The sequence below is a fragment of the Neophocaena asiaeorientalis genome, unplaced genomic scaffold (genome assembly GCF_003031525.2).
Source record: "Neophocaena asiaeorientalis asiaeorientalis breed wild unplaced genomic scaffold, Neophocaena_asiaeorientalis_V1.1 scaffold504, whole genome shotgun sequence".
Taxonomy (NCBI): Eukaryota; Metazoa; Chordata; class Mammalia; order Artiodactyla; family Phocoenidae; genus Neophocaena; species Neophocaena asiaeorientalis.
The window spans coordinates 2,255,178-2,272,757 of record NW_020174438.1 but is presented as its reverse complement, the minus strand read 5'-3'; the positions used below and the strand labels follow the sequence as shown (position 1 = coordinate 2,272,757).

Here is a 17,580-nt window from a genome sequence, read left to right as displayed (position 1 = left end):
GAGATCACGAGGGAGGGAGACCTGGAAGGCACGTGAGGCCACAAGTTAAGTATCGAATCTGATTTAAGTTGATTTAAGATGGGGAAAAGTTGAACCCAGCATAGGTTAATTTATACCTCGAGTTTCAGGTTCTACTCTGCCCATTTTCTTCTTTTTTCTTTTTTTAAAACATCGTTATTGGAGTATAATTGCTTCACAATGGTATGTTAGTTTCTGCTGTATAACAAAGTGAATCAGCTGTACATATACATATATCCCCATATGCCCTCCCTCTTGCGTCTCCCTCCCCCCTGCCCATTTTTTTCTTAATTTTAACTTTTAATTTATTGCTGGGTCCTCCTACCAGATGCACACTGTCTTCCTCATAATAACTGTTTGTGGTAGTTTTTATCCACTTGTATTTCTAAAGGATTGTTCTCTACCATTCCTTGTGGCTGTGTAACTTCTGGCCTGGTGCAGTCCTGGTTTGGGCTGCTTGTGGCGCAGCCCTTAATCGTGCTCTCTTTTACTGTCAAAATGTCCCAGTTTGGAAGATAAGTGATATGGTCATCCTACGAATAGGAACTGTTGAGGAAACTGGCTGACTCTTTAATTAAGCAGGATAGAGAGAAAAATCTCAAGCAGGAGACTTTTGAGGTACCCTGATATTGAGCTCATAACAGTGTTATTCTTGGAGCGTCCCAGGCTGTTTCTGAGCTTCAGTAGAGGGGAGTTTCAGAGAACAACTTTTCCTATAAACCTGTGCTAGTTTCAACCAAATTGTTTCAAACCCTCTGCTATTCTGTGGATCAATTCATAACGAATTAAAAAAAAAGTGTCTCATCATTCATGGGAATGATTCAGCACTGGTTCATTTCCTTTCGGACTTGCAAAGTTCAATTTAGAAGTTTTTCCCAGTGGAATTCTGAAAGCTTTGTACTGTGTGAAATCTGGGGATTTCAGATTACAGATTTTAAAACCTGTAGTTTTGGCTCTCTTGACATTCTTAGTTTCAAACTTGCTTATCTTTGTTGTTTGGGAGACTGTAATGATGTCCTATGATGTGCCGAAATACACTGGACCCGGACCCAGTATCCACAGGGGATTGGTTCCAGGACCTCTGCAGATACCCATATCCTCGGATGCTCAAGTCCCTTATGTAAAACGGTGTAGTATTTGTATATAACTTACACACATCCTCCAGTATACTTTAAATTATCTGTATAGATTACTTATAATACCTAATACAATGTAAATGCCACGTGAATAGTTGTAAATACGGTGTAAATACTAAATGTAAATAGTTACCAGCTTGTGGCATATTCACGTTTTGGTTTTTTTGAACTTCCTGGAAATTTTTTTTTTTCTCAGATAGTTTCGATTCGAGGTTGGTTGAATGTGGATTTGGAACCTGTGGATACAGAGGGAAAATGGAGTGGAATCTTAGAAATTTAAGTACTTTGCCTAAAACCAAAAATAATTGTAATGACACTGCTCAATTCCAGGTGGTTCTCTTAACAACACTATTCATTTAGTTATTTTATCATGTGCTCTAGGCAGTAACTTGGGCAGGTGTTCAGTTTGAAAGAATGGCTTCTGGCCTTTGCTGTTGAGAATTGGGAGAACTATTTCCTTGTTGGGGTGGTTCACTGGAAGAAGGCATTTGAGGGTCTTCCCAGGGCTGGGGTCTTGGTCCCTCCACTTCCAGCTGTGTGGGTTGGATAGCCCTTGGTCTTGGCTCTCCCTGTGACCTTGGGCAAGTCACTTGAAAATCTTTGCTTTCCCTTTCTGGGAAGATGATCCAGCCTGCTTTTGAGCCGAGCTTTAGATTAAAGAGATAAAATGTGAGAGCCTTAGGCCAAAAGGTCCTGGAGCAGTGTTGTTATCTGAGTCATCCCGTCCACAACCCCACACTCCCTTCCCTTTTATGGAGGAGGAGCAGTACTGCTGAGTCTATTCCATACCTCTTCTCTCAGTTGTGCTAATTCCCAGGCCACCCTTGGAGAATTTGGATAAGAAAGGAAGGCTGACGGGCCAGGTTCTGTCTTAAGCCCATTCTTCAGCATTACCTTAATTTAAACCTGAGAGCTTTATTTGTGGTTGAAGAAAGTGAATCTCAGAGAGGTTTAGTAACCTGCCCAAGGTCACACAGCTAGTGCAATGGGGACCAAAATTTGAAGCCAGTTCCTAGATCTGTGTGACTTCACGGCTGCCAGGCTGAAAAAGACTGCATATTAAGTCACCTGTGGCATTTGAATGGTGTTTAGATTGTGACATTGAAAGAAAGGTAAACTTCCCCTCTTTTGGTGTATTTGTGCAGAAAAGACAGACTACTTAATACTTTATTTTGTTTTGTGTTCTTGGTGGCCCATTTTACTCTATTTTCAAAACAAACCTGTGGCTAAGGTCCTAAGATGTTAGGTGTGACCCACTCAAGCCTTTCCTAGGGGAACTGCCCCACCCTAGTCGTTCATCTTCTTGAGAGGGGGCAAGATTCACCTCCCCACTTTGGTGTCAGGCTTCAAAGACTGTGGGGACCCAGAACGCCTCACCTCTCAGACTGGTTATATGAAAATGAGAGGCTATCTGGGGGCTGGGTTGATCTAAAATGCTCTATAGTTGGGTTGGGGGCTCTGGCAAGAAGCTGATCTGGTTTGGAAGCCTTGGAACTGGACCTGCCAGTTTATCTGGTTTTCCTTTGGAATGTGCTCTTGTTGGCCTGCAGGCAGAGCAAGTTAGCCCCCTTTACCACCCGGAAGGCCTGGATATGGAAATGCCTTCATGTTGCGGGTAGGGTTTTTAGGTAGATGACCTTTGGGAGTACTTGGGAACTAGGGAGATGGGGTGAATTTCTCCCCTCCCCACCCAGGTGACCAGCTGGAAATATGTTTTAGGCAGTGATGTGTGATGGACAGTGGCAGGGACAGAAGAGAAAAGGGAGTTAACTGCTTTCTTCAGAGCCCTTAATCAGGTCTCTGAAATAGACAGCAGGGACTTTGAAATGGGATTGCTAATGGGGTTGCTACCCATCTTTGATGTCATGGTTGGTTTTTAGTGGAAGGTTGTGGGATAGTTGATACTGTCTTACTCTTGTTCACCTATTTCTGCTGACTCTGGGCCAAAAGGGGCTGGGGCACTGATGGCCAGTTTCTAGGACTTGTTCTCCTGTCTTCCCCTCCTTCCCTGTACTGGTTTGCCCCCTTCTTAGAGTTGTCATATATTTCCCAGTGCCTTTTGGGTACCTCTGCTGTTGGTCATTTTGGTGTTGCCCTAATGTTGTGTAGATCTCTCTAGTGCTATATATATTAAGCAAATATAAAAGCATGGCTTTGAAGTCAGACCCAGGTTCCAGTCCCAGTTCTGCTTATTGGCTGAGAGCTCTTGGGGAAAATTATTTAGTCTCTCTGGGCCTCTGTCTCCTTATCTGAAAAATGAAAATAAAAAGAATAAGTAAAATATGATGGAGTATGGCGAATGGCCCACAGTGAGCTTCTCCATTGGTTGCCCCAACCCATTCTGAAGTCTCCTGCTTCCTCTGTCCTCCAGTTCTCTGTCCAAGATCCTGAGGGTTTTGTCCTAACCAGAATGGACCAGTCTGACAGGAGCTCATTTATTTGCTTTCCCATCTTCCTCCTTTGGCTTTAGTTTTAAGCTTTTTTCCAGCTTCCCTTCTTGCTGGATTTCCTGCTCTGTTGTTTTTCACTCTTCAGGCAATTTCCATTTTGCTTTCATATTTTCACACACACACAGACACACACACGTGCCGTCCACTTTTTTCACCCTTTCTCCTCTGCTTTTATCACTTTGAGATCTTAAAGAGACTGCCCCTTCAGTTTCCTGGGTTTCACCAAAAATGGTCATCAGCAAAGCACCACTTCTTGATTCTGCTGTCTTTCACGTTGGAGAGCGTCGGATCTCTTGACTTAAGGAGTTACCGGCACTTCCGGTAACTATTTTGCAAAGACATAACTCATCCTGATTCTCATTACATTTTTGAATTTGTGGAATTACATACGTTTCTTCCACTTACCTGTTTGACCTTGGGCAACCTCTTTATTTTTTTTGAACCCCAGTTTCTCACCTGTAAAATGGACATAGTAGTGCCTTTCTCATGGGTTATAGTGAGGGTTAGCACGATGCCTGGCAGAGTGTCTCATTAACGTTATCTGCCGATTATAATTACGGCTGTTATTACATCACCCAGTAGCCATGACTTAGAGTGCCAAGTATCTCTTCTCTTAGCATCTTTCTGTCTTTTTGAAGGAGGGGGACAGGAGCAGTGCCTTATTTTTATTTGTTTTAGATTTTTAAAATTTTTATTATGAAAAGTTCAGTATAGTAGAGGGCAGTGAACGTGCCTGGACCATCATGACTTAGCAACAATCATCACCCCGTGGCCATTCTTGTTCCTTCTAAATCCCGGGTTCCTTTTCCACTAGATTATTTTGAAACAATCCCAGATGCCATACCATTTTATCTGTAAAGGTTTAGTATGTATTTAAAAAATATAACTTTTTAAAAAACACCAACTGTAATATCATCATGCCAATATTTTAATAATAATTCCTTAATGTAAAATATCTAGTGGCTCTTTAGTTTTCCTTGATTGTCTCATCACTGTTTTTCCATAGTTGGTTTGTTTAAATCAGGGTCCAAACAAGATCAAAGGTTATCTTTGGTTGTTCTGTTTCTTAAAACTCTTTGAAGATCTCTTCCCTCCTTTATTCCCCCTTGCGGGTGATGTGTTTATAAAAGCCTGTTTCTCTTGTCAAGTTTTGCTCATTCTGGATTTTGCAGTTGCATTCTCTTAGTGCTATTTATCATGCTCCACTATCCTCTGTATCTCCTATTAATTGGAATTTAGACCTAGAAGCTTGGTCTGTTTGAGGTTTAATGTTTTTTAAGGCAGGAACATTCCATAACTAGCAATCCACCAGGAGGCACGTGATGTCCAGTTGTCTCTTTCTTTGTGTGTTAGCCACTGATTTATGATCTCTGCCTGTATCTGTTGTTTCATATGGACTTCGTAAACTGGTCATATTCCAGTCCTATCATTCTTACTTCATTTATTAGCCAAAATACTCATAGAAACTTTCTATCATCAGTTGTTTGGTTAACCTGGCATATAGTTGTACAGAAAAGGCAGGTATGTGGTTTCTTTTGTTTGTTTGAATATCATTATGCAATCGTGGATTTAAAATTGTCGGAATTTTTTTTTTTTTTGGCGGTACGCTGGCCTCTCATTGCTGCGGCCTCTCCCGCTGCGGAGCACAGGCTCCGGACGCACAGGCTCAGCAACCATGGCTCATGGGCCCAGCCGCTCCGCGGCATGTGGGATCTTCCCAGACCGGGGCACGAACCTGTGTCCCCTGCATTGGCAGGCGTACTCCCAACTGCTGCGCTGCCAGGGAAGCCCTGTCCAATGTTTTTGACTCTGTGTAGTTTCCTCTTCCTATTGATGCTCAAATTGTACAATCTTTGGGCAGTGGGAGTTTCTTTAGTTGGCTCCTGTGTCCTTTTGATGTGACCCTTATTGATAGCAGCTTCCTTGCTATCCTGTGTCTTTTGTATTCTTGGATTTAGAATGAACCATTTCTGCAGAGCTTGTTTTCTTTTAGTGGGAAATGCTATTTCAGAGCTACAACTTGGGTAAGGTCTCTGTCACACACCCCTCGCCCCCTTCAGAAATGGATCCCACCTACCATGTCAACTTTTTGGTCCATGATAAAAACTTTCCTTGCACACTTGTCTCATGTTTGGCCCCTTTGGCTCTCATTCTGCCATTTCCACTCTTGTGCTTGTCATCATGTCCTTTTCTCCCCTACGAAAAAGGCCAAACTGAAGAATTCCCCCAGGACAGTTCATGGCTTGACTCTTCATCTTGAAGGCCAAAGCTCACATTAATTTAGGCTTCACGGAAGACTTTAATCATTGCTTTCAGTCCTGTCTCCCTGATGGTTTGTTCTGTGCCTTGTTTAAATAACCGGAAGGTGAGAGATTCCTTATCTTATTACCACTCTGAGCCATTCAGACTGCAAGCTATATTTTGATGATATTGTTGGGGTCAATTTACACACATGTGTTTGAATAAATACTGGTTGAATTAAGTTTTGTACCTTTCTCTCCTAAAGTGTTTAAAATAGAATATATTTAATCTCTCACTCATTTAAAGAATTTATCACTAATACATTATTTTTATAAGCTAAAAAATTTTAAAGCTCTAGTTTTAGGCAGCTGTATGCACTGGAGTCCTAGATGGAACACGGCTATTCTGCTGTTGTGGGAATACAATAGTAAGCCTTTAAGTCTCAAATGAGTGTTTTTTGTTTAATGAGTCTCCTATTAGACTTATTTTTAGTAATTTCTGTCTTTGCTTTTTGGAAATTGTTTGATGCCCCTGTTGGTGCATCACAGAATATGCACTTGGGCCAAAAGAAAATCTCATTTTAAATACATCTACCGTGCTCTCTCTTCAGAGGTTCCATTCAGGCCTGAAGTTTCAGTTTCAGTAATACTTTTCTGTTTTGTTGGTGAAACAAAGCCGTATGCGTTCACAGTCCAGCCAACACAGCCTCACAACAGAATGAGTGAGTTGTACTGAAATTATCATCATTCATGACATCCCTGAGAAATTAACCAGCATCCTGTCCTGTGAAACTTTGTATACTCATTTAATATCCCCACCACACCCCTTCCCACCGCCCCGCCCCTTTTTTTTAAAGGCAGCAAGCTTCGTTTAATGGTTCCTCTGTGTTAAGAAAAGTACAGTGGAGTAGGGGTTTATTCCCTTCCCCTTCCTCCAGGGGCACAGAGAGAGGGTGAGGAGCCCTATAATTTACAGGCAGGCCTCTGTGCCCCGAGGTTAAACTCGTTTCACAACGGGAATTTTCTTTATGGTCCTGTGGCTCCCTAACACAGGGGAGGCAAGTGGTAAAAGCTACCAAAGAAAAGCTGGACTGGAGCCACTGACGTCATGTCAGTAAATCTGTTGGAGGAGCCCAGCTGGGCAGGGCCTGCCAGGCAGCCCTTGCACTTTGGCCTTGCCTGGTCAACTGGTCTTACTGCTTCTTCCATCCCCCACGGCCCCCCTCCCCCTCCCCCTGCCATTTTTGTCTTCTTTTCCCCCTTCCCTCTGTGTGACTGGACTGGTGTTGAAACCTGTAAACGGTTTGAAAGCCACCCCTGAAACTGGTCCTGTTCTTAATGCCCCTAGGGGGAGGGGCAGGGAAAACCCAAGGATTGGTGGGCCAGGGAGGCTTGAAAACTTTTCGCTAGTGGGCTTTCTTGATGATGAATGAGTCTATGGGGCTGTTACGGGGAGCAGCTAGAGGTGCCAGCTTCTGACTCCACTTTTAGAGAGTTTTGCTTTTCAGGACTGATGTGCCTGTGTGTGTGTGTGTGTGGAGGGGGGAAAGAGAAGACTGGTCAGAGGATGGGTGGAAATACTGAGTTGCAGTCTTCCTGTAGAGGATGATTTAAGAGAGTGAGTTCCACCATGAGTCCTTTATTACCCATTACTCATTGGTCAGCTAACCCTGAACTCTTTCCCTGGTTTGCAACTGTAGCAGTTAAATTTAGAGCTACATGCTGCTTTCCATCTTGGGTATTTAGAGTCACAACCCCAGATGCGCCTGAATTAAAACATTGCTGTGCTAAATCTATTTTTACATCTAGGGGAATGATATCTAAAAATAAACCTCATTACACCTGTTATTCACTTTTGGGAAGTTTGGATGCTATCAAGTCACAGCCCACAGATTAGGCTTTTGATCATGGCTTCAAATGTGGCGTCCACATTCTGCTTTTCCTGCCCTTGGTGTGATGTTTTCATTGTTTCATTAACCACTGTCCTCCTGTTTATTTTGCTGTGAATAGTCATTTGCAAATAAGAGTGAAGCATAGGTTCAGGTTGGTTTTCAAGTTCCTGAGTCTTAGGGTCAGAAACGTATTAAAAGCAGTATCTTATCCATGAATCATTAGATGAGTCAGTTCCTGAAACCACTACAAGCCTCATAGTTCTTGGCTACAAGCAAAAGCAGGAAATCCAGGCTTCAATAACTTCCTTTCCCAGTCCTGGCTATAGTCGCATTGGTGGTTAGGTTCTGCTGCCTGCCTTTGTAAGTGGTAGAAAGATGTATGTCTGAGGAACAAAGACACTCAAGTCAATTTACTGAAACTGTTTATAATTTGTGGTCTTGCTCTGAATGTCAGGCTGCATTGGCATACCCTGCCCCGCGCAACTCAGCCAGGAAAGGCAGCTGGCTGGGTCCGCCGAGGTGCCCCCAGAAATGCACAGGAAATGTTTCAGGGAGCTTTAGTTAAGCGTCCAGTGAATCCTAAAACTTGAGGGCATGCAAGCAGACATTAGGGGCAGAAAGCTCTGGAGTCCATATGAATAGCTGAAGTATCAACTTCTTTTGTTTTGTTCGCCTAGTCGGGAGACAGAGAAGGGAGAGAGAGAAAGAAAGGGAAGGAGGGAGGGAGGGATGGAGGGAGGGAGAGAACACACGAGTGCCAGCCCGCCCCGAGCTCTGGCCTGGCTCTCTTGCTCTTGCTTTTTCTTGCAGTTTACTTCCTTATGTACAGGGTCTTTTTTTTTTTTTTTTTTTTTCCTTTTGCAGTGTTTCAGGCCAGTCTTAAGGGTTTTTTTTTTTTTTTTTTTTTATTCCTTTTGCAGTGTTTCAGGCCAGTCTTACTGACTTCAAAATCAATTTGATAACTCTTTTATTAAATATTGTAAAGAGTGAGGGAGAAATGTGAAATGCTGCCTCCCAAAGTCATGGGTCTCCACACCCTGTATGTATTTATTCTCTTTTATGAGCAGCCCCCCCTTGTCTGCCTTCATAAGTGGGGGCAGACTCAGACTGGTGTCTCTCTGCTGCTTTACGGTTTGCTGGTGAGTTTATGAACTTTTTCCATCTTAAAAAAAATTAAAATTGAGTGTGATGCGTTTTCAGTTATTAACTCTAATGTTCTTCTCCGATGCTAATTGGTGTTGGCCAGCTGGAGGATTTGAGAAAGTGGGACTGAAACTAGACTTTTTTCCACTAGGTTTACATGGAGTCATTGGAAGTTCTGATAGGAGTCTAAAAATAGAGTGGGTAGACAAACCCTGTGAAAAAAGATGAGGAAAGAGAAGAGAAAAATGAACCTATGAGCGGTCACATATTGATGCCGTCTTTTAAATTGAGTTTGTTTCCAATTCATAGTTAGCGATAGCTCAGAAAGGTCAAATTCTATTTCAGCCTTTGTAAAGGATAAAGTAAAAGCAAATGCAAAAGTTTGCCTGCCTTCTTAATGAAGCCTGGCTGATTCAGAGCACAGCCAGGCTGGTGGGTGCCACTTTGTTCTTACTGGTCGTTTGTATTTGGGTGATTCTCTATTCAACTTCAGTCTGAGCTTAGAGGTTCTGATGAGTTTTTGAGAAAGGTGGACTCATCTTCATTTCACAGGCTGGACTGAGAGTCATAATATCTGACTTTGGTTTTCCAGATTTCAGGCTTGTCCAAAAAAACCCCTTAATCCTAGGTGAGTTTGTTAGGAAATCACTGAAAATATATTCCCCTTATTAATGTGTGAAGAGTAACTGTCTAAACTTGGAAGAGATTTTTTCTTATGTTGTAAGAGCTACAAACCCAATTATTTTTATTTGTCCTGCATTGATCTGAGAGTTAATTTCTTTTTAATGTAGCTTTCAGGCTGGGAGTGCAGATTGAATCTTGAATTGCTTACCCTCTCTGGACCAAGTTGTTCAGGCTCAGGGATTGATTCATTAATTAAAATCAATGTAAATGGATTTGTAAGCCTCCTGTAACAGATTATCTTATTAGCAACCACACAGAGCAGCCCATGATCTGGGAGGAATGTGTTTGTTGCTCTAGGTGAAGTAGACCCCCCACTGATGGACTCTTTGGGTCTACTTTATGAAAAACCCAGACGCTTTTGTAAGGAAGGAAGGAGCCTTGCTTAACCTTTACACCGAACAGATTCTTCCTATGGAAAATTATTTTTAGTATCCCTGCCCCAGAAGGCTTTAGTTCTGTGTGTGTATTTCTCTACCATGACTGTGTCTCTCCCCTACCTCTGCATTCATGATTCAAGGACATTTTTGTGTACTGCCGGGTTCTGCCTGTTTCCAGGCAAGATTCCTGCCGAGAACCCTCCTGTAAAGAGGAAAGGAGGAACCAGAAATAAATTCCTATTTGATAACAACAAAGTGCTTTTTTTTCTCTGACCCAAGCAACCAACAGGCAAACTACAAAGAAGACATTTATCTGTTATTTGAGGATCTGGCTGTACAGCTGTGCTTCCTTGGAGTGATGATAAGAAGACAAGATGGTACCTTTGGAAACCTTGTGGCTTTAACAAAGGTCAGAGTTCATTAAGCTCTTGTCATTTATATTGTCATTTTTTGTAATTGTGCCAGACAGGTAGATATCCTCTATAGTTAGACCAACTTACCCACCTTCTCTCTGATGTTTGGATCAAAGGGGGCTGTCTGATCCAAGCTGAGTTGAACTCTCTCTCCTGAATCTTTTGGAATTGAGACAGCAATCCTAGTTGGTCTTTGATGCTCACCCTACAATTCAGGGAAAAGCTAACTGGGGAGTAGATGTTTGACCCATGGGTACACAGAAGCATAGAATTAAAACTGATTTGCAGAGAGAAAACAACAAAGCTGTTGTGCAGAGGAGGAGATGAGAGACCTTGGGAATAGTCTCATTTCCGGATGGTTTTCCATTTCCTGGTTTCCATTTCCCATGAGAGCTGGCTGCAGTTCCTGATTCGGGGTCATCTGATAGACCCCTTGGCCTTATAATGAACCCACGTTCCCCTACCCTTCTTTTTTTTTTTTTTCTTAGGTTAGTGGGAGTGGGTTTCTGTTAATTGAAACCAAATGGTCTCTGGCCGACTAGTTTGCTGGGAAGTAAGCCCTGTGTGGTGTTCTGGAGAGGCCCTACTCAGTGTGATGGCACACAGCTTCTGCTTGGTCTGCAAGGCAGGGCTGCTGTCCTGGACCCAGTTCTCCAGTATGGATTCTGTCTGAGGGAGCTAAGCAGGTAGTAACAATAGGGTTACCCTCCTAGCCTGTGTTTCAGACTGGAACATTTCCAGGCCTTATGTAGGCCTTTCTGCTGCCTGGTTTGCCACGTGGTTTAGGTTGTACGGTGGCTTGGTTCAAATGTGGCAGGTGAGGAATTTTTCCAGTCATACCCTGGGGCACTGAGGAGTTCTGGTTGGCTGAGCACCTGGAAGGAGGCAGGCCAGGTGTGTCATTAGACCTGGGTGTCCTGCCTAGTGGCGCCACCCTTCACTTCCTCCCCTGCCGTCTCTGATCGGTGTGGAAAAGCATGCGCTCAGTGGCCTTTGGCAAATGCTTCCTGATGATAAATCCAGTGTGTATGTTGTGCACGTGCTTCAAGCTTCCTCTGTCAGGGAACCTTCCAGGTTCATTTTATTAGCAAATGGATTAAATAGCAAACGCACCTCTTGAGGAGACCTATAAGATGTGTGTGTGCCGCTGGGGATGGTGTCAGAAACAAAAGGCCTGCTTCATCTGCTGTTCCCCAGATTGGGGGTGGCAGTATAAATGAGCAGGGAGGAAGATTTAGGTGAGACTTAACATTTAGAAATAGCAAAGTAGAAGTTGTTAAAGAGGGTAGAATTTGTTTTGGAAAACCCTTACCATGTACATTAGGAGACATATGCAGTATTTGTTGGCATCTTTTACAGATTTGAAGCCATTTTTAGTTTAGGCTTGATATAACACGTTCTACCTGCGGGTTTGTTATTTTTTTAACTGAGAAAGTTTGGAAATGTTTCCTCCTTTTTTTTTTTGATTGACATATAATTAATGTATAATATTATATAAGAAAGTGATTCACAGTTTTTAAAGGTTATACTCCATCTATAGTTATTACAAAATATTGGCTGTATTCCCCATGTTGTGCAATATATCCTTGTAGCTTATTTTATACATAATAGTTTGTACCTCTTAATCCCCTACCCCTATACTGCCCCTGCCCCCTTCCCTCTCCCCACTGGTAACCACCAGTTTGCTCTGTCTGTGAGTCTTTCTTTTCTGTTATAGTCACTAGTTTGTTGTATTTTTTAGATTTCACATATAAGTGAGATCATACAGTATTTGTCTTTCTCTGACTTATTTCACTTAGCGTAATGCCCTTCAAGTCCATCCATCTTGTTGCAAGCGGCAAAATTTCATTCTTTTTTTTTATGGCTGAGTAGTAGTATTCCATTGTGTGTGTGTATACACACACATACCACATCTTCTTTATCCATTCATCTGTCGATGGATACTTAGGTTGCTTCCATGTCTTGGCAATTGCAAATAATGCTGTTATGAACATTGGGGTGCATGTATCTTTTCCAATTAGTGTTTTTCGGTTGTATGCCCAGGAGTGGAATTGCTGGGTCATATGGTAGTTCTGTTTTTAGTATTTATGTTCTACCTGTTTTGTTCATAGTGTTTAGTTTGTATATTTAGAAAGTGGAAACCTGGAGAATTTTTTAATTTAAATTGAGAAGGAATTGGAAAGGGGGACAACGTAGAAATTTGTTGGGATGTGGACATGAGGGGGTTCATATTTAGACAAGTATGTTCCCAATGTCACATCTAGTAAAAACATCTAATGTTTACATGATGTTTTACAATTTATACACTTCTTTCAATAGATTAACTTATTTAAACCCTCACAACAACTTGGTTTGTATAAGTGAGGAAATACAGTCCAGGAGGTTAGGAGGCTAACCCAGGATCACACAGGCGATAACTGGTTAAACAGCGACTGGGTAAACCATCATCACTGGGATGCCACTTAACCATGCTGTGGGCCTCCTTTGCTGTGCTCCTGTACTTTTGTCAGCCTTTGTTGTGAGAGGAGAATATGTTAGGACAAGGCTGCAGGAAGGTGATGTGTGGGTAGGGGAGGGAGGTCTGGCGGTGGGAAAGAAGTTTGAACTACCAGTTCAAACATGTCTCTCTGTAGTATTCAGAGCACAGAAAAGAGCAGGAAGGGACTCAGACGATCTTGTCCACTGGATTTCAAACCAGGCTGAATATCTTTGTCACCTGGGGAGTTAAAAAAAAAAAAAAATACTGACTCTTCCTGTTCACCTGGGATCTTCTAAATCAGAATGTCCAATGGTGAAGTTTGGACCAAGGTTCTGAAACTTTCCGAAGTGATTCTCATGAGGTATCTGAGCCCCACTCAGTTCTGGCCCCATGTCTCTTTAATTTGAAAAGTTCTGTAAAATTTAGCTACTTGGTATTCCCGGGAGCCTGTTAGAGATGCAGACTCTGAGACCCCCACTCCAGGCCTGCCAAATGAGAATCTTGACTTTAACAAGATTCCGGGTGAAGAGTATGCACATTAAAATTTGAGAAGCACTGCTAATGCCCCAGCGAAACGTCAGGGGGCTGTAGCGTGGGGTAGTTGCACATATTCTTTCCCAGTTTGTCATTTGCCTTTTGACTTTCCCTGTTACATAACTTGCCATGCAGAAATTAATCTTACATCAAATTTATCAACTCTTCCTTTATGGTTTCTAGGTTTTTCATTTGCATGCAAAAGACCATCTTATCCTGAAATTATTGGAAAAATGTCTTACACATAAAAAAAATGAAGTCATAATGTACTTTACATAGTTGAATATGTCTAGATTTTGTTTGGTATGGTAGAAAGAGTGAGGTAGAGATCCCAACCTTTTAACTTAATGCTTGTCTTGTCCTAACACAATTCATTGACTCTTTTCTCTATAGATTGGTAAACTAAATTCCCATGTGCTCCATTATCTACCTGGAGCTTTAATTACCATAGCTCTGTGACAGGGGTTTTGCTGTACAATTCAGCTACTCACTTTTTCATCACTTTCTTCTTTAAGATTTTTTTCCTGGCTTTTTTCACAGGTGTGTTTATCTGTTTACACTTTTAGACGCACTTTGTCTAGTCAAAAAATTTTTCAGAAACTATTTTTATTGGGGTTCTGTTAAGTTTATAGATTAGTTTATCCTCATTCTATTTTTAAACATATTTTTGTCTTTTCTAAATTATATATACTAGTTATTCAGAAAATTTTTTCAGTAACAGTCACACCAACCTCTGTAACAGGTGTTTTGCAAGTTTTAAGGATGTATCTTCTGTAGGGTTTTGTCTTCATAGAAACTCACTCTAACTAACCATCCTATCTGGTGGGTGCCTATCCCTTCTCTTCCCCAGCCCAGCTGCCTGTTATCCTGAATCATGTTCCTTTCCCTCAGTAAAATTCATTTGTTGATGCTCTGACTGCTAGATTGTAAGCCCCACAAGGGAAGGTTCCATGTCTGTTTTATTTTCCAGTGGAATTGCTCAGTGCTTAGAAAATTCCTGGCAGTTGGTGCTCAATAAATATTTGTTAAATGAGTTGGAATGAGTGAAATCCCAGTAACCAGAGCTTCTGGCCCTCTAGTTGAAGATTAGCTTCATGTGGGATGGTCTGGACTTGGATCCCAGTTAGAATTCAGCCCATAGTTTGAGAAATTATTCAAATGGATTAAAGTGAATATGTGGTTTTTGAGGGGAAGCAGTAGTTATCTACCAAATGAATCAAGGACTGGCCTGGAGTGTTTTAATCTATGAAAGTTGACGAAGTGGTAGAAAGTCACAGTGAAGCGTGGAGCTTGATGATGATCGATAGCTAGTGCAGGTCTCGTCACCGGCCAGTCCTTTGGTAAATTAATGCTCCTGGTCACATCCCACCATGTTTAGCAGCGTCTGTCTAATAGATCATTCTGGTTAGGTTAATTTTTTTTTTTCTTTAACTGGGGAAAATAAAATATTGCTGCAAAGAACTTTGGACCTTTTTTCTATTACTGAAAGTCCCTTACTGAAATTCGTATCATCTCTTTATTAAACCCTTTCGTTTTGGGTACAGACACCCAACTTGTGAGCGCCTTATGGGCAGGAACAGAATCTTCATTCATTTTTTTGTTTTAAAACAAATTTATTTTATTTTTTTATTTTTGGCTGTGTTAGGTCTTCACTGCTGCGCGTGGGCTTTCTCTAGTCGCAGTGAGCGGGGGCTACTCTTCGTTGCGGTGCACGGGCTTCTCATTGCAGTAGCTTCCCTTGTTGCGGAGCACGGGCTCTAGGTGTGCGGGCTCAGTAGTTGTGGCACACGGGCTCAGTAGTTGTGGCTCACGGGCTCAGTAGTTGTGGGGCACGGGCTTAGTTGCTCCGCGTCATGTGGGATCTTCCTGGACCAGGGATCGAACCCGTATCCCCTGCATTGGCAGGTGGATTCTTAACCACTGTGCCACCAAGGAAGCCCCTTCATTCATTGTTATAACTCTTAACATCCAGGTGCTTGACAAAAGCTCAAGTAGTGAGAGAAAAATCAAACTCTAAACATACCGTGTATTTTAAAATTGTTGGAAAAGTGACGTTCTTATCTGTAGTGTGCAGTGGAAATAACTTTTGCATATGTCCTAGTTTTTTGCTGGCTTTCTTAAAAGCCACACGGATCTTTCAGACTTTCCCTCCTATGATGGAAGAATTTCTAGAAACTGTGTTTCTTGACTCTCATTTATTTCCCCCTCACTCTGAAACGAGAAGTGTGGGCTATTTCGATGGAGTTGGTCAGTCATTTAAAACACTGCGGCTTTGGCTCTGTAGTTTGTGATTTCAGGTCTATATTTGGAATAAATCGAAACTCCAGTGCTATTGGAGGCTTTTAACACATTTGGTGCCAAGGGGCTTGGCTTTGCAGATTATAAGTAGTTCCGTTGATTGTTTCTTCAATAAAAATCATTTTGAAAACCATCACAGTAGCTCCACCGCATGATTCTGTGGTCATCTCCTTGAGCTCCATTCGAGATACCCTGAGAAAGTCTGTCTCTAACACTTGCCTGCCTTGTGGTTCAGCTTTCGAGCGAAAAACCATGGTACTTCCCCACTGATGACCCTGTTCCACTCGCTTTGAATTTGTTTGCTTCTTCGTGTGGACAGTGTACACTGTTTGAAGAGTGTATGTAAGCCCACTGTGTTTTCTTTAATAAAACTGCATTTATCCTTGTGTAGACAGATTGTGTTCTTTGAGTCTAAATTCTTAGAGAACTCTGGGAACTGTTTACTTAGATCTTTTTTTCTTTCTTTAAATAAAGCGCTTCCTCTAGTTTATCAACTTTAAAACTGTTAAAAGTCAGCCAAAAAAGTTGGTTGAAGGGAGAAGGCCCTGTTCTCGAGTGGTTTGAATTTGGTAACTGTATTTTGGAGTGATAAGGGCTTTTACTTCTCCACAACCTGTATCAAACAAATCAAAACTGTAAAATGAAACACAGGGTAAGGTCACAAACCTAAATTAGGCCTTTCCTTTGACCTCGGAAGTCAGGTTTTTGGAAAACCAAACAGGGAGGCTTGAAGACATGAGGTGCTGCTATATTAAAAGACTTCTGAGTAAGGGGCAAAGTTGAGTATTTGGAGCAGGTTGTGCCTGTGGGTTCTCACTGCTTTTGGATTCCAAAGGATGGGGTGACATTTCAGTTCATTATATGCTAGGGTCTGTGTTGGGTGGTGGGGACTCTAGGTTAGTACAGGGAATTTCAAGGAACTCCAGGGTAGTGGGAGGGAGAGAGTTGTGTTAAGGACACCGTCCCAGTCTTCTGTGGTGAATGATGTGATAGGGAGGCGCAGGGTCTGCTGGAGAAGAGACTCCCTGAGTTCCTCCCGAAGCTAAAATAAAGAGAACTTAAACAGGGTATGCGAGCTGCTGCTCTTTATGGTCTCCTGGACTCTGTAGACTACACTCAACATGAAAAAGATGAGTTTCTGTAAGAAATCCTATCCAGAAAGTGACAAGATGTTGCAGGAAATGTAAACAAACACTTGGCTTTAATGGAAGGCAAACTGCTGGGGGGGCCGCCTGCTGCAGCCCACAGGGGCTGGTTTTCTCCTCCCCATCCCTGGCTGGCTCCGGAACCCTTCTTTTGATCTGCTTACAGGCTTTGTAACTGGAGAGCTGGAGGAGGTAGAGCCAACTGGGTTTTCTGTGGGCTTCTTTTATACCTGGTGTGCCCTGGGATGGTGAATTCTGCTGTCGGCACTGGGGGCCTGCCCTTTGAACCTTGTGTGTTCTACCCTCAGTGCCGTGGCAGCCTCAGGTGTCCCTGGTCCTGGGCTGGTACCAGCCTGTAGCCGTGCAGGGCGAGGATGTTGGAATCGCCCCTCAGTCTTACTCTCTGGGAGCATCATGCACAAGGGTGAGTAGAGTGTCTCTCTTTCCTTGGGCTCGTTCCCCAGACTAGTCCCTTGTCCCAGCTCATGCCTCCCATCTGTACGGTGCATTATGTCTTAACATCCTGTGGCCAAATCCACTGCCCTATTAGCTCCTCATGACAATGCTGAGAATAGAAAGGGTAAGAATTGTTGGCTCCGTTTTCAAGATGGAAGATTTGAGGCTCTGAGGACTGCCCCTGGGTGTGTAAGGATTGAAGTCTAGCAAGGAGTCCTCTGAGTCTTTGCCAAGTGCTTTTATGGCTGAGCAGCCCCTCCAGCAGCACTGCTTTTCTCCCAGGCTGCAACCCTCTCCTCCCCTTTCGAGTTCTCT

At 42.6% G+C, this 17,580-nt stretch overlaps 1 protein-coding gene across 3 annotated transcripts in view; it reads left to right on the top strand.

Annotated features, from left to right (window-relative positions):
• The window catches only part of TEAD1 (TEA domain transcription factor 1), a 262,390-nt gene that overhangs the window by 10,757 nt on the left and 234,053 nt on the right, over positions 1-17,580 (top strand). For 2 of the 3 annotated variants that reach the window (XM_024757061.1, XM_024757059.1), the window contains exon 1: positions 10,303-10,349. The exons of the other annotated variant lie outside the window; for it this stretch is intronic. The gene's annotated coding sequence lies outside the window, so the exon portion shown is untranslated. Of the gene's footprint in view, positions 1-10,302; positions 10,350-17,580 lie in introns of those variants that run through there. 3 annotated transcript variants of the gene reach the window in all.